A 13,869-nucleotide genomic window follows, 5' to 3' on the forward strand; every position below is an offset into this window, starting at 1 on the left:
AAGAAATTACTGCCTATCAAGGAGAAGTATAATTTGGTAGAGAAAACGTGTATGGCAGTGGTGTGGTCGATAAAGAAATTGAGGCCTTACTTTGATTCCTTTAGGGTCACTTTCATTTCTAAAATTGATCCTATGAAGTATCTTCAGAGAACACCTACTCTAGAAGGACGACTGTCCAAATGGCTAATTCAGATGTCCAGTGTAGATGCAAAGTTTATCATAAAGAAGACGGTCAAAGGTCGAGTTGTGGCAGAATTCCTGGCTGAGAATCCCATTGCAGATGATGAATCATGGGAATTGGAATTTCCAGATGAACATTTATTGTGTGTTGAAATAGGGGTTTGGAAATTGTACTTTGATGGGTCAGCCAACAGAAACGGAGCCTAAGCTGGTATCGTGATAGAAGCACCCAATGGCAAGGTCACAACAATGTGCAAAAGATTGTTGTTCCTAGTCACCAACAATATGGCCGAATATGAAGCGTGTATCATGGGAATGGAGGCTCTTCTTGCATCAGGTGCTAAGGAAGTCGAGGTGATAGGAGATTCACTGTTGGTTATCGAACATGCTAACGAGAGATGGAAAGTGGAGGAAGAAAGGTTGAAGCCCTATGTTGAGTACTTGTTAAAGAAAGCGACACTCTTCGACACGATCACCTTCACTCACATAGGAAGAATTCATAACAGAATCCCAGATGCTTTGGCAAACCTGGCGTCAGCTTGGCAGGATTTGAGTAAAGTCCCAAAGAAGCCATTTATCATTGCCGCGGCAAATATCCCATGCTATGAAGAACATTTTGTGAATCAGGTTGAGTCAGAGGAAGAACCCTGGTTTATAGATATCTTGCGGTACATGAAAGACGGAACCTTTTCTGATGATGCAACAAAGGAAGACCGTTCAGTTCTAAGAAAAATGGCTTTGAATTATGTCCTGGCCGATGATGAACTATATAGGAGGGCTTGCGACGGAATGTAACACCCACCGACCAATCCCGGAGAACTGGACGGTGGATGCCACAATCGGTGCCGGAGCACCGTCTTATGTCACTTATTAAAGCTAGATCACAAATTAGAAGTGGTTAAATTTTCATAAGGAGGCAAGTAATTAACATTTTGTTTGTTTTTTTTTACAAAAATAATGTTTAAGGAAATTCCTACGAAAATTTCGCAAGAGTTTCCCCTAAAAATTAACTTGTCACACAAAGAAAATATACACACTTCCAATTTTCTCCAAACCCCCAAAACTCCAATTCAACACAACATACCACAAGCACTTCTAAATATCCATCATAATATACTTAGGTTCCATCACAATATTCTAAACACATTCTTTTCAAGGAATCTATAATCATCATACACCAAAAATATAATAAGATGTTATTTCCTTAAATAATCATAACTCTTAATACATTATAAACTTATTATATCCAACCTTCACAACACAATATTTATATATATGCCGAAAATCACCATTTACAAAATATCCTACCCAAAATGTGATATCTACTCTGATGCTACTCCTCTGGTCTTGGAGAACACCCTCCGCTCCTAACCTGTGCGTGATAAAAATCAACGCGCTGAGTGGAAGACTCAGTGGTGCTAAATAACCAACAATTTAATTAACAAGAATAGCCAAGGCAAATCTTAAATTACTCAACTATATAAATACCGAAATCGCATTCATTTAATTCAAATACTTTGAAAGCAATGAGAAGATTATAAATACAAATATGTCTTCATTCTTTTATAGCAACAATAAAATTTCATTTTTTTTGTTAAGGCTCGTACTCATGCAAAATGAACATAAGCAGATTTGATCGTGGCCTATACTAGTGCCACCCCCATCACATACTCGTGGCCTATGAAAGCACCATCCCCATCACACAATCGTGGCCTATGAAAGCACCACCCCATCACACAAATAAGCGCATCCGCCTATTTATAAGGGCTGACAACCCTAGCATATGATCATAGCTTCACAATAACAAAATCCATCTCATCATACCACGTCTCAATCATGCATAGTAGAGCCCAAATCAAAATCATTCTTTCACAAAAGTAATAATTCTTAATCAAAACCTCTTCATTTCTTAATACTCATTAGTTCAAAATTTTTACTCAAAACACTATAGATATATATAGACTTAATATAGTATAAAAGTACATAAATCAAGAACTTTTTAGCATTTTCATAAACTTGCCCTTTGCTGGGTTTTTAACACATAATTTGAGTTATGGGTCTCCAAATTGAATGAAATTAGATTCATTAGAAAGCTAAGACAAAATAATACAAATGTTCAGAAGGGACCACATCTCAGATCAAATGGTAAAATAGCAAACAAAAGCTAGGAACATAGACCAAAGGATCAGACCTGATTCAGCAGAACCAAGTCCAATGTTTCTTGAATTCCTACTTAACCAAACACTCAAATGAAACCAATTTAGAACGAGAGAAGTCTCAAGACATAGGGAAACAACTTTTATGAAGAACTCAGAACCTAATCTTGTCATTATAGTGGTCAAAATGGGCACTCAATTTAGTGATGCTTGTGGCCCGTCACAACAGAGTCAGTTTGGGTGTTTCAACCATAAGTTGAGTTATGTATCTCCAAATTGGATAAACAAGGATGGGTTGGAAAGATAAGAAGTAAATATACAACTTTTATGAAGAACATAAGATGTTATTTTGCCATTTGAGTGGTCAAAATGGACAATCATTTCGGATATATAGGTAAGACACCATAACAGAACCAGTTTTGGTATTTAAATCATAAGTTGAGCTACAAGTATTGGAATTAGACATAAGAATATGTTTTGGAAAGCTGAGAAATAGAGCTACAACTTTTATGAAGAAGTTAGACACAAATGGGAAGTATAAAGGGGTCGAAAATGAGTTCCAATCCCACTACAGAACATATCTAACATTAAAATTCATCAATTTAACCAAAACATACAAAGTTCCCAAAATATATTCAAAACCCTAACCATGTAAAAATAACTTAAACAAGTGAAAGTATTATTGCACTAACCTTATTAACAAGCTTGAATAAGCTTGGAAAGCCTTACTCCTTGGCTTTCTCTTTACCCTTTGAGGATGGTTCTCCAACCTTTGCTTCAATGGTAACTTTACTTCTCTTTGCTTTTAGTCACCAATCTCAACTTCTACTACTTAATTCTTAAACTTAAGTCCTATTCTATGGTTTAATTAGGTAGTTTGCTGGTAAATTTGGAGGTAAGAAAATGAAGAAAATGAAAGAAGAAGGAAGAAGATGGAAATGGCGTGGAGAAGGAGAAGAGAAGAAAGAAAAAAGTGTTGTGGTGTTACTTTAAGGTGCCAAAGTCAAATTTGACTTTCTAATTTCATGCCAAAATGTGTGGCTAAGATCAAGTCCTAAGTAATCTCATCCAATGGCTCTAAATATTCCTCAAATAATTCTCTTCTACTTCTTATTTAACTCCACCAATTAATTAAATTAACTCCACTAAAATAATTCCTCATTTATTTCTTAATATACCACACTAGAAATATTATGCATTTAATACATAAACTCTCCAATAATATTCATGAAATATTTTCTACCTGCCTAAATCATGCAAATATGCTCCAAAAATAGTAAATAAAATATTAAATAGGCATAGTAATTTTTTCGGACTAAAATAATACCAAGTCCCGGACCGATGGTACTATTCACAGACCGGTAAATCACTATTACCGACACTAAAAGAAAATCAGACTGTTACAGTTCTCCCCCCTTAAAAGAAATTCATCTTCGAATTTACCTGGTGTAAATAACTGAGGATGCTGCTGTCTCATAATATCTTCACTTTCCCATGTAGCTTCCTCGGTCTTATGGTTTCTCTAAAGGACCTTTACCAAAGGAATTCTCTTATTCCTTAGTTCCTTGATTTCCCTCGCAAGTATCCTCACTGGTTCTTCCTCATAACTTAAATCTGGCTTTGTAGTCACAGATTCCACTGATATCACATGTGATGGGTCGGACCGATACCTCCTCAACATAGACACGTGGAAAACATTATGTATCCTATCCAGGTCTGGTGGTAAAGCTAGTCTATAGGCTAATGGACCCACACGCTCAATGATCTCATATGGACCAATGAACCTAGGACTAAGCTTACCCTTTCTTCCAAATCTCAATATCTTTTTCCACGGAGATACCTTAAGGAAAACCTTATCTCCCACTGCATACTCTATATCTTTCCTCTTTAAATCCGCATAAGATTTCTGACGATCTAAAGCTGCTTTCAATCTAGCTCTGATAATTCTGACCTTATCCTCTGTGTCTCGAATCAAATCTGGACCTATAATCTTGCCCTCACTCAATTCTGACCAACATAGTGGAGTCCTACATCTCCTGCCATATAGTGCTTCAAAAGGGGCCATCTGAATACTTGACTGATAACTATTATTGTAGGCAAATTCTACAAGTCAAATGTACTTCTCCCAACTGCCCTCAAACTCAATAGCACAAGCTCTTAACATATCCTCCAAAATCTGAATAACCCGCTCTGACTGACCATCAGTCTGAGGATGAAAAGCTGTGCTGAAATTCAGCTTAGTACCCAAGGCCTCATGTAACTTCTTCCAGAACCTCGAAGTAAATCTCGGGTCTCTATCAGAGATAATGGAAGAAGGAACTCCATGCAATCTCACAATCTCATCAATGTAGAGTTCCGCATATTGCTCCATCGTATAGTTGGTCCTAACTGGAAGAATATGCGCTGATTTAGTCAATCTGTCAACTATGACCTAAATAGCATCTTTCTTCCTAGGTGTAGTAGGCAACCTAATCACAAAATCCATGGTAATCCTATCCCATTTCCACTCCGGAATAGAGATAGGATGTAGTAAACCTTATGGAACCTGATGCTCTGCTTTAACTTGCTGACAGGTTAAGCATTTTGATACAAAATCCGCAATGTCCCTTTTCATAGCCGGCCACCAATACTGCACTCGTAAATCCCGATACATCTTATTACTACCTGGGTGCATAGAACTACTGTGGGCCTCCTTTAGGATACTCCTCCTCAAATTTGAGATCTTAGGTACACAGATCCAATCCCCAAAGTACAAGCAGTCGTCATCTTTAATCATAAATCTCTTTTTCTCACCCTTTCTTACTAGGCCTTTCCACAAGGTAATAATCTCATCACCCTGTTGTGCATCTCTAATCTACTGTAGTAGGCTAGGTTTCACCATAAGCTCTGCTACAAGAGCACCATCTCTAGTCACAGATAAGCGTGCATTCATAGCACGAAGAGCAACTAATGCCTTTCTACTGAGTGCATCTGCCACTACATTAGCTCTACCCGGGTGGTAATCAATAGTGAACTCATAGTCCTTAAGTAGCTCTAACCATCTGCGCTGCCTCAGGTTAAGCTCTCTCTGCATAAGCAGATACTTAAGGCTCTTATGATCCGTATACAAGTGGCATTTCTCACCATACAAGTAATGTCTCCAAATCTTCAAGGCAAACACAATAGCTGCTAACTCCAAATCATGAGTAGGATAGTTCTTCTCATGTGGCTTAAGCTGTCGGGAAGCATAAGCAATCACCTTACCCTCCTGCATAAGCACACAACCCAAACCATTATGCGAAGCATCACTATAAACATCATATGGTCTGCCTGGAGTTGGCTTTGTCAAAACTAGAGCCTCAGTAAGCATCGCCTTAAGCTTCTCAAAGCTACTCTGGCATCTATTCGTCCACTCAAAATGGACATCCTTACGGAGAAGTCTAGTCAAAGGGGCTGCAATAAGAGAAAACCCCTTGACAAACCTCCTGTAATATCCAGCCAAACCTAAGAAACTGCGAATCTCTATGACATTCGTAAGTGGCTTCCAATCAAGCACTGCCTCAATCTTCTTCGGGTCCACCCGAATACCCTCTGCAGAAACAATATGCCCTAAGAAAGCAATCTCAGTCAACCAAAATTCACACTTACTTAACTTGGCATATAACTGTCGGTCTCTCAAGGTTTGCAGAACTGTTCGTAGGTGGTGATCATGATCCTCTTTAGTCGGAGAGTACACCAAAATATCATCAATAAAAACCACCACGAACTGATCCAAATAAGGATGGAAGATCCGGTTCATCAGGTCCATAAACACTACTGGGGCATTAGTCAACCCAAATGACATCACTAAAAACTCATAGTGACCGTAGCGTGTCCTGAAAGCAGTCTTAGGTACATCTGATGCCTTCACCCTTAGCTGATGATAACCTGATCTCAGATCTATCTTCGAGAATACACTAGCTCCTCTCAACTGATCAAACAAATCATCTATCCGAGGCAATGGATACCGATTCTTCATAGTAAATTTGTTAAGTTGTCTGTAATCAATACACAATCTAAGTGAGCCATCCTTCTTCTTTATAAACAATACTGGAGCACCCCATAGAGATACACTAGGACGAATAAAACCCTTATCAAGCAACTCTTGAATCTGTATCTTTAACTCTTTCAACTCAGCAGGTGCCATCCGATACGGAGCAATGGATATCGGTGCAGTACCAGGCATAACCTCAATACCAAACTCAACCTCTCTCTCAAGAGGTAAACCAGGCAACTCCTCTGGAAACACATCCGGAAAATCACATACTGTGGGTATATCATGGACACTAGGAGACTCTGACTCTGGAGCAAGTACATAGGTTAAGAATGCCTCACAGCCATGCTGTATCATTCTCCTAGCGGTACTGGCTGAAATAACATTAGAGAGGTAATCCATCCTCTCCCCCACAACTACAATCACCTCACCAGATGAAGTCTGGAGTGTAATCCTCTTAAGTCTACAATCAACAATGACCCCATGTCTAGACAACCAATCCATACCCAATATCACATCGTACTCCCGAAAAGGCAACTCTATCAAATCACTCGGAAATACATACCCATGAATTACTACAGGGCAATCTCTATACACCCGATCAACTACTACACTCTGACCCAAAGGGCTAGTAACCTCAACGCTGTGCTCTAATGTCTCAGCATGCATACTACCCAGTCTACCCATATGAATGCATATGTATGAATGCGTGGAGCCCGGATCAATCAAAGCAAGTACAAAAGTGTCAAAGATAGAGAAGGTACCTACAATGACGTCCGGCGCATCCCGCTGCTCCCTGGTCTTGATGGCATAAGCCCTCGCTTGTGCTCTAGCCTCTGGTCTCTCCACAGTCTCAGAAACTGGTCTCGCTCCTAGTACCATATCCCTCACTACGGCCTCTACCTCTGCCTCTCTGAACATATGGAGCTGGCCTCCCAACCTGGTGAGCTGGATGAGTCACAGTCATAGGACAATCCCTAAAGATGTGCTCAGTGGATCAACATCTATAGCAAGCTCTCGTAGCTCCCCAACACACCCCAACATGTCTCCTCCCACACTGACTGCAAATTGGTAGACCTGACCATGCAGCACGTCCACCACTAGCAACAGATGAAGCCGGAGGAGCTGATCTCATAAATATACCCCGACCAACTGTCTGGCTCGGTCTGACCCCTATCTGCGGTCCGCCTCTAAATCTCTTACTACTAGAATGGATCCCTGAAGTCTGTCCAGACGTAACACTCTGAAATCTCTTATACTGACTGCTCTGCTGGATCCTCTGACCTCTGGCCTGTCTCTCATTCCGAATAATCTCAAGCTCTGTAGCAGCCTTCACCAAACCAGCTAATGTGGTGTGGGGTTGGGATGTCAAGTGCATCCTATACTCATCCAGTAACCCCTTCCGAAACCGCTTACACCGATCTGCCTCAGTAGGGACCAACTTAGAAGCATACCTACTCAATCGCAGAAACTCCCGCTCATACTCAGAGACAGTCATCCATCCCTGCCTAAGCTCAAGGAACTCTGCTATCCTCTGATCCGTGTATAACTCCCCCATATATTTCTCCCAAAAAGCAGAGAGAAAGAAATCCCAAGTAACATCCTCGGCTCTCGCTGTCTTAACCATAGACTCCCACCATAGGTAAGCCTCTTCCTTCAGCAAAGAAACATCACAAATCAATCTATCTGGAGGAGTACACTGCATCTGGTCCAAAACCCTCTCTGTAGCTCAGAGCCAGAATTCTGCTACAGAAGGATCATCATCTCTCCGACCCATAAAATCCTCAACACGATACTTCCTTAGTCTCTCTACCGGGGAATGAACTGGAACAGGGGCTGGTGCGACTTGAGCCTGGGGAACAGCTCCCGCAGCCTGCCTCAATGCAGCTACCAACTGTTGTACCAAATCACCTTGATTAGGCCCCGCAGTAGCCTGCCCTACAGCCGAGGCGTGCTCTGCATCAGAACCCAAAATGCCACCAGCAACACCACCGGCTGGCCTACCGCCCTCTAACATAGCACCCTCTGGAGGGGCATAACTGTCCACCTTCTCATCCGGCAGGTGCTGAGACATCACTAAATACCTATAAAGACTAGCAGATTCGCATCAGAGAGAAATTCCCAAAATAGACTAATATGTCATGTATTTAACTGAAATCACGTATATCAGTACTCCAAATCGGATAAACTCTCATATCAAATCATATATCCTAGAATCGTCTAAACCTATGCTCTGATACCACAAAATGTAACACCCACCAACCAATCCCGGAGAACCGGACGGTGGATGCCACAATCGGTGCCGGAGCACCGTCTTATGTCACTTATTAAAGCTAGATCAAATTAGAAGTGGTTAAATTTTCATAAGGAGGCAAGTAATTAACATTTTGTTTTTTTTTTTTTACAAAAATAATGTTTAAGGAAATTCCTACGAAAATTTCGCAAGAGTTTCCCCTAAAAATTAACTTGCCACACAAAGAAAATATACACACTTCCAATTTTCTCCAAACCCCTAAAACTCCAATTCAACACAACATACCACAAGCACTTCTAAATATCCATCATAATATACTTAGGTTCCATCACAATATTCTAAACACATTCTTTTCAAGGAATCTATAATCATCATACACCAAAAATATAATAAGATGTTATTTCCTTAAATAATCCTTTCGTGCTCTGGGGGCATCGCACTACAGTCAAGTCAGTGAATGGAGCTTCTCCTTTTGAACTTGTATATGGGATGTAGGCAGTGTTACCTGTAGAGCTTGAAAAGAAGTCTCTCAGGGTTCTTGTGGAAGTTGGTTTGACTGAAGAAGAATGGGTCAAGAAAAGGTATGAGGATCTGGCGCTTTTAGATGGCAGAAGATTGAACGCACTATTCCAGGATCAGATGAGAAAGAGAAGGATCGCTCGTTTCTACAACAAGCGGGTACACCCAAGGGCTTTGAAAAATGGAGATTTAGTATTAATCAGATTGTTGGACCATGAATCCCAGAGTCAGCCTAGAGGAAATTCAGACCCAACTGGCATGGACCATTCAGAATTCAGAAGCTATTAGCTAAAGGTGCCGCTGAATTGATCACTATGGAAGGGAAGCCTGTCAATCGGATTGTTAATCAAGACCAAATGAAAAGGTTCTATGTCTGAAATGATGATTCCGATTAAAAAATAAAAATAAAAATAAAAATAAAAATAAAAATAAAAATAAAAAAAAGAAAAAAAGGGGGCTAGGTTGAAAACCCGAAAGGGCGACCTAGGTAAGAAATGAGCTCGCTAGGTTGAAAACCCGTAAAGGGCGGCCTAGGCAAAAGTTAGAGCATAAAAATACAAAACAAATAAAACTTTCGGGATTAACGTGTGGTGCTTAGTTTAAATACGAAATCTATGCCATGCGTTCGTGACATGTTTGTGACTGGTTGCTCAATGTCATCAACTTGACTAGAAGGAGAATAGGTAAATGAGTAGTTAGAATGAATGACCATTGTATTGAAATAGTTTTTTTTCTTTACTTCTGTGTAATGTTGAAAGAAGTGAGATTAATAAAGAGCTGGAATTTCAAATTTCTCTTCCTTTTGTTTTGGGGATATGATTAAAGAATGCAAGACCTTCCTCTCTGCTTATTTGATCAAGACTTGCTCATCTATTTTGAAAATGTCCTGGCTGCTGGTCCTGCCTGAGTAATGAATTCTTTTAAACATTGATCAGGAGAGCAAATGCCGTTTTCTCAGTGATTTCTTTGGAAAGATCGATAAAAAACCATGGATAAAACCTTAGCACTCAGTATGTTCATGCATACATAAAGGAGTTGCATATGTTATTTTTGTTTGATTACTGCAGGCAATAAAAATGGTCACCCCATCTTCTTATTTCCAGATGTAAGTTTCTGTCTTTAGTCAAAAGGTTCACTTTTATGTGCTTTCATTCCTTAATCCAAGGGCAGGAGGCCCAAGTGCTAACTCGGCAAATCATTTCGAAAGAAAAGATCTGTTGCCTTTTGTTACCTCTATGTGCAGAAAGCAGGAAATAATAAAGACAGAGCTATCAGAGTCAGTCATTGAAAAAAGAGGGGATACATTAATTGGGAGCTCATGGCCCCGGAATACAGGAAACTAAAAAAAAAAAGCAATAGCAACAGCATTTTTTCCAGTGGGTGAATCATCAGACACCAATCCTTTCAAAACCTAGTATCATCACTGGGAGTAAAACCAGGCAACATACTCGGGTGTCACGGTGTCTTGTATCAGCCCTTGACCCAGGTACCAGGTGTTTCAGTTCCGCCAACGGTCAGCTAAATTGGTCAACAGACTCTGCGTCATGGGACCACTTTCGAAGTCATGGATTCTGGGAACGCACTGTATAATACCATACTGACGGTTGATCCTGTCTGGGAAATAGGCCATGGAACGGTCAAGACTGGCGTATAACACATAATTGAGGTTTATGTTCCCAACAATGACCAGTCTAATCCTCCACCAAGGACAAGTCTACCGAATCACAGGGTTGTCTCCAAAATCAAATTGTCCTCGGGAGCGAGGCCGAAAAATTGGCGGGGCCATAGGTTGGAATCAAATGAGCTGGGACTGGAGGAATCAGGCTTAACTTATCTAGAGCCCAGGCTTGCAACAACATCGGGCACCCTCGATGGTAAACATTGAAGTTGGTGACATGAAGGGCAATATCCCTAACCCTGTACATTGTCTCTCCCACGATCATCATAAAGACGGTGCGACGATACACCTGCATGTCACGAACAACGGTCAGCAGTCAGAAATCTCCAATTCCAGGTTGGCGGTTCTTCATGGCATACATATTCAGCAGCAGGAAACAACAAGCACGAACCCAAGAGGGATTCGCATCCATGGACAGAACCCTACTCAAAAAAGGCTCTAAGGGTAGGCCTTGATCCGGGTCTATACCGTCAGGAAGGTAAACTGGGCATAGAGCTGCAATCTCGGCCAAATCATGTCTCGGGCTTGGGGGCAAAGCTAGAGTTTCATCTTGTTCAGGGTGATGACCATCACGGCACACATTTCCTCGTAGGTCGGAGTTACTTCGGAATCTTCTAATCGGAAAACCATGGTGTTGGGGTTGAAGTACATAACGAGCCAAGATAAGAAACTATGGTCCAGCTTCAAGTCTTTGAAGTATTTCAGCCAGGCTAGTTGGTTCATGGGGTGAATTTGCCACAGGTCATCAGGAATAGATTGAACAAAAGATGAAACTTGGTTTCTAAAAGCCATGGAAAAGGGTTATTTAAGAAAAGGGGTTGTTTTGAATGCTGAGGGGATGAAGAGAACGAAGAGGGAAACTTCTATTTATAAGAGTGGAAAGGCCTCAGTGAATGCGACGCTATCACTATCTGGAATGGTACCTGCTGTCAATGGTGGTTGGATGGGCATTTATGTGTAGACCACTCCAGTAGTTGGGCATTTATGCCTGCATTAATAAGATGGACAGCTCTTACAATAGGGAGGTTGAGCATTTATGCTCGCATTAACCAAGCTGGACCACGCCTGCAAAAGAGTGGGACGTATCCTTTTTCTTTCTCTGATTTTTGTTCAAGTTCTCGTTTTATTGCTTGTTGTCCTTTGTAAAGAAAAGTAGATGGGCATTCATGCCCGCATTAACCAAGTGGACTGCCCCGGCAGGTAAGTATTTTTATTTCTGATTAATTTTTATCTTATTTTATTTTCCTGTTTGCAATAAATTGGTTGAGCATTAATGAGATGGACCACTCTTGCAAGTAAGTGGGGTACTTCCATTTTGCGTTTTTTGTGTTTTTGTGTTTTGTTTATGCAGGAATAAAGTCTCACAAACTGTAAATAAAAGAAAAGTAATAATACTGTAATAAAGAAAACGTAAATAATATTGTAAAATAAATATAAAAACACCAAAAATGTACTCCAACGAGCTACAAAAATGTTATGAAGAGTGTAATCAAAATGGAGAAGGCCGGCTAACGTCGCCTCCGGCTGGGACCAGCTGCTGCTTGTCTAGCAGAAGAGGGTGGAGATGGTGGAGCATCGTCGGACGAAGAGCCATCATCGTCATCCTCCTCATCCTCGGAGAAATCCAAAGGAATCCCCTCCACCTCCAGCCTAGTCCGAAGCCGGTCAACCTCCATCTAGAGACGAGCAACAGCACCGGACTGGTGGGACTGGTGCCTCTGCAACCTCCCAATCTCTAGATCCTGGGAAAACATAAAAGCAGAGAAAGGTAAGAGGAGCATGCAAAGCAAAAAGCAAAGAGCATGAGAATCATACCCTCTCGTGGAGCTCCGGATACAACCTAGCAATATAAGACTGGGCGAAGCCGAACCTCTGGTATAGCTCCTAATATCTCTGAGCAGGCACCTGCAAGTGCAGAAAGACATCCAATAAAGAATCATCCAGGTAAATATCTCTGACTTATTGAATTCATTTTGTCTACTTACGTGTGTGGCATGCTCAGGATCCAGCTGTAGCGGTGGAGGAGCCTGTCTGAGGTCCACAGGAATAATAATGGCCGGTCCGAGGCCCAGAGCAGGGTCTAGAGCAACCTCCATGCCTGGAGGAAAGGGGACATCGCCTAGCATAGCTCCCGTAGGCTTAGCCGGAGCATCCGCCTCTGCCTGCGCCTGCGCCCTATAGTACGCAGGGGTCCGATGCCTCCTCCTCTCCTGCAACAAGTCAAAGATAAATGCATTTAGTTACTTGGCCAAACAGTTGGTAAAGTCAAAATTGAAGGCAAAAGAGTTACTTGAGAGTACTCCCAAACCTCCGGCAATCTGGCTTGCAGTCGGGTGGTGAAGTAAGAGGCATAATCGCCAGCTGTCAGATGGACATCAGCAGGAACTCCAGCAACAAGTCCTCTGGGGTCATACCCTCCAAAAGGCACATATGGCGAGGAGGAGCATCGGGCACTCGCCTCTATGCCGTGGCAGGATGGAGCTCAAAGACCCTCTCTCCCAAGAAATACCTGTCTACCCAGTAGCCCTGTAGTAGGATCCTGGACCGGGTAAAGGCCTCTGCCACGACACGAGAGGGATAGGCCACCCAAGCATCTCCCTCCCATGGAGTCAGAAGGAGCTGCAAAACAACAAAATCAGTAAATACGCAGTAAAAAATGAAAGGAGACATGCTATTCAGAAAGTTCCTTGTACTTACATCAGCTAAGGTCCTATCATTAAGATAGCACCTCCAGCAGTGTGGATCCTCAGAACTGGAGAAAGTATGGTGGCGATGCGCCAGATACCGAGGAATCCGCCGGGCATCAGCAGAAGTATCACCCCCGGACCACCGGGATAGATCCGGTACTCATAGGCCCACACCTGTAACAAGATCTTAACAGCTAAGTATAAATCCGAGTAATGGAAAAATAAAGGAAGAAAGTTAAGGGAATAAGTGTCTTACCTCGAGCGGGCGGAGGAATGTGAATACCCAAATTTTGAGGCTCAGAAAGCCTGTTTTCCCGGACTGCAAACAGTCCGGCCGGACCGGAGGCTATTTCGGAAGTTCACCGAAAATATGTCAATATGGT

The sequence above is a fragment of the Jatropha curcas genome, chromosome 2 (assembly GCF_041381405.1).
Source record: "Jatropha curcas cultivar XTBG-Jc1 chromosome 2, XTBG_Jcur_1.0, whole genome shotgun sequence".
NCBI lineage: Eukaryota > Viridiplantae > Streptophyta > Magnoliopsida > Malpighiales > Euphorbiaceae > Jatropha > Jatropha curcas.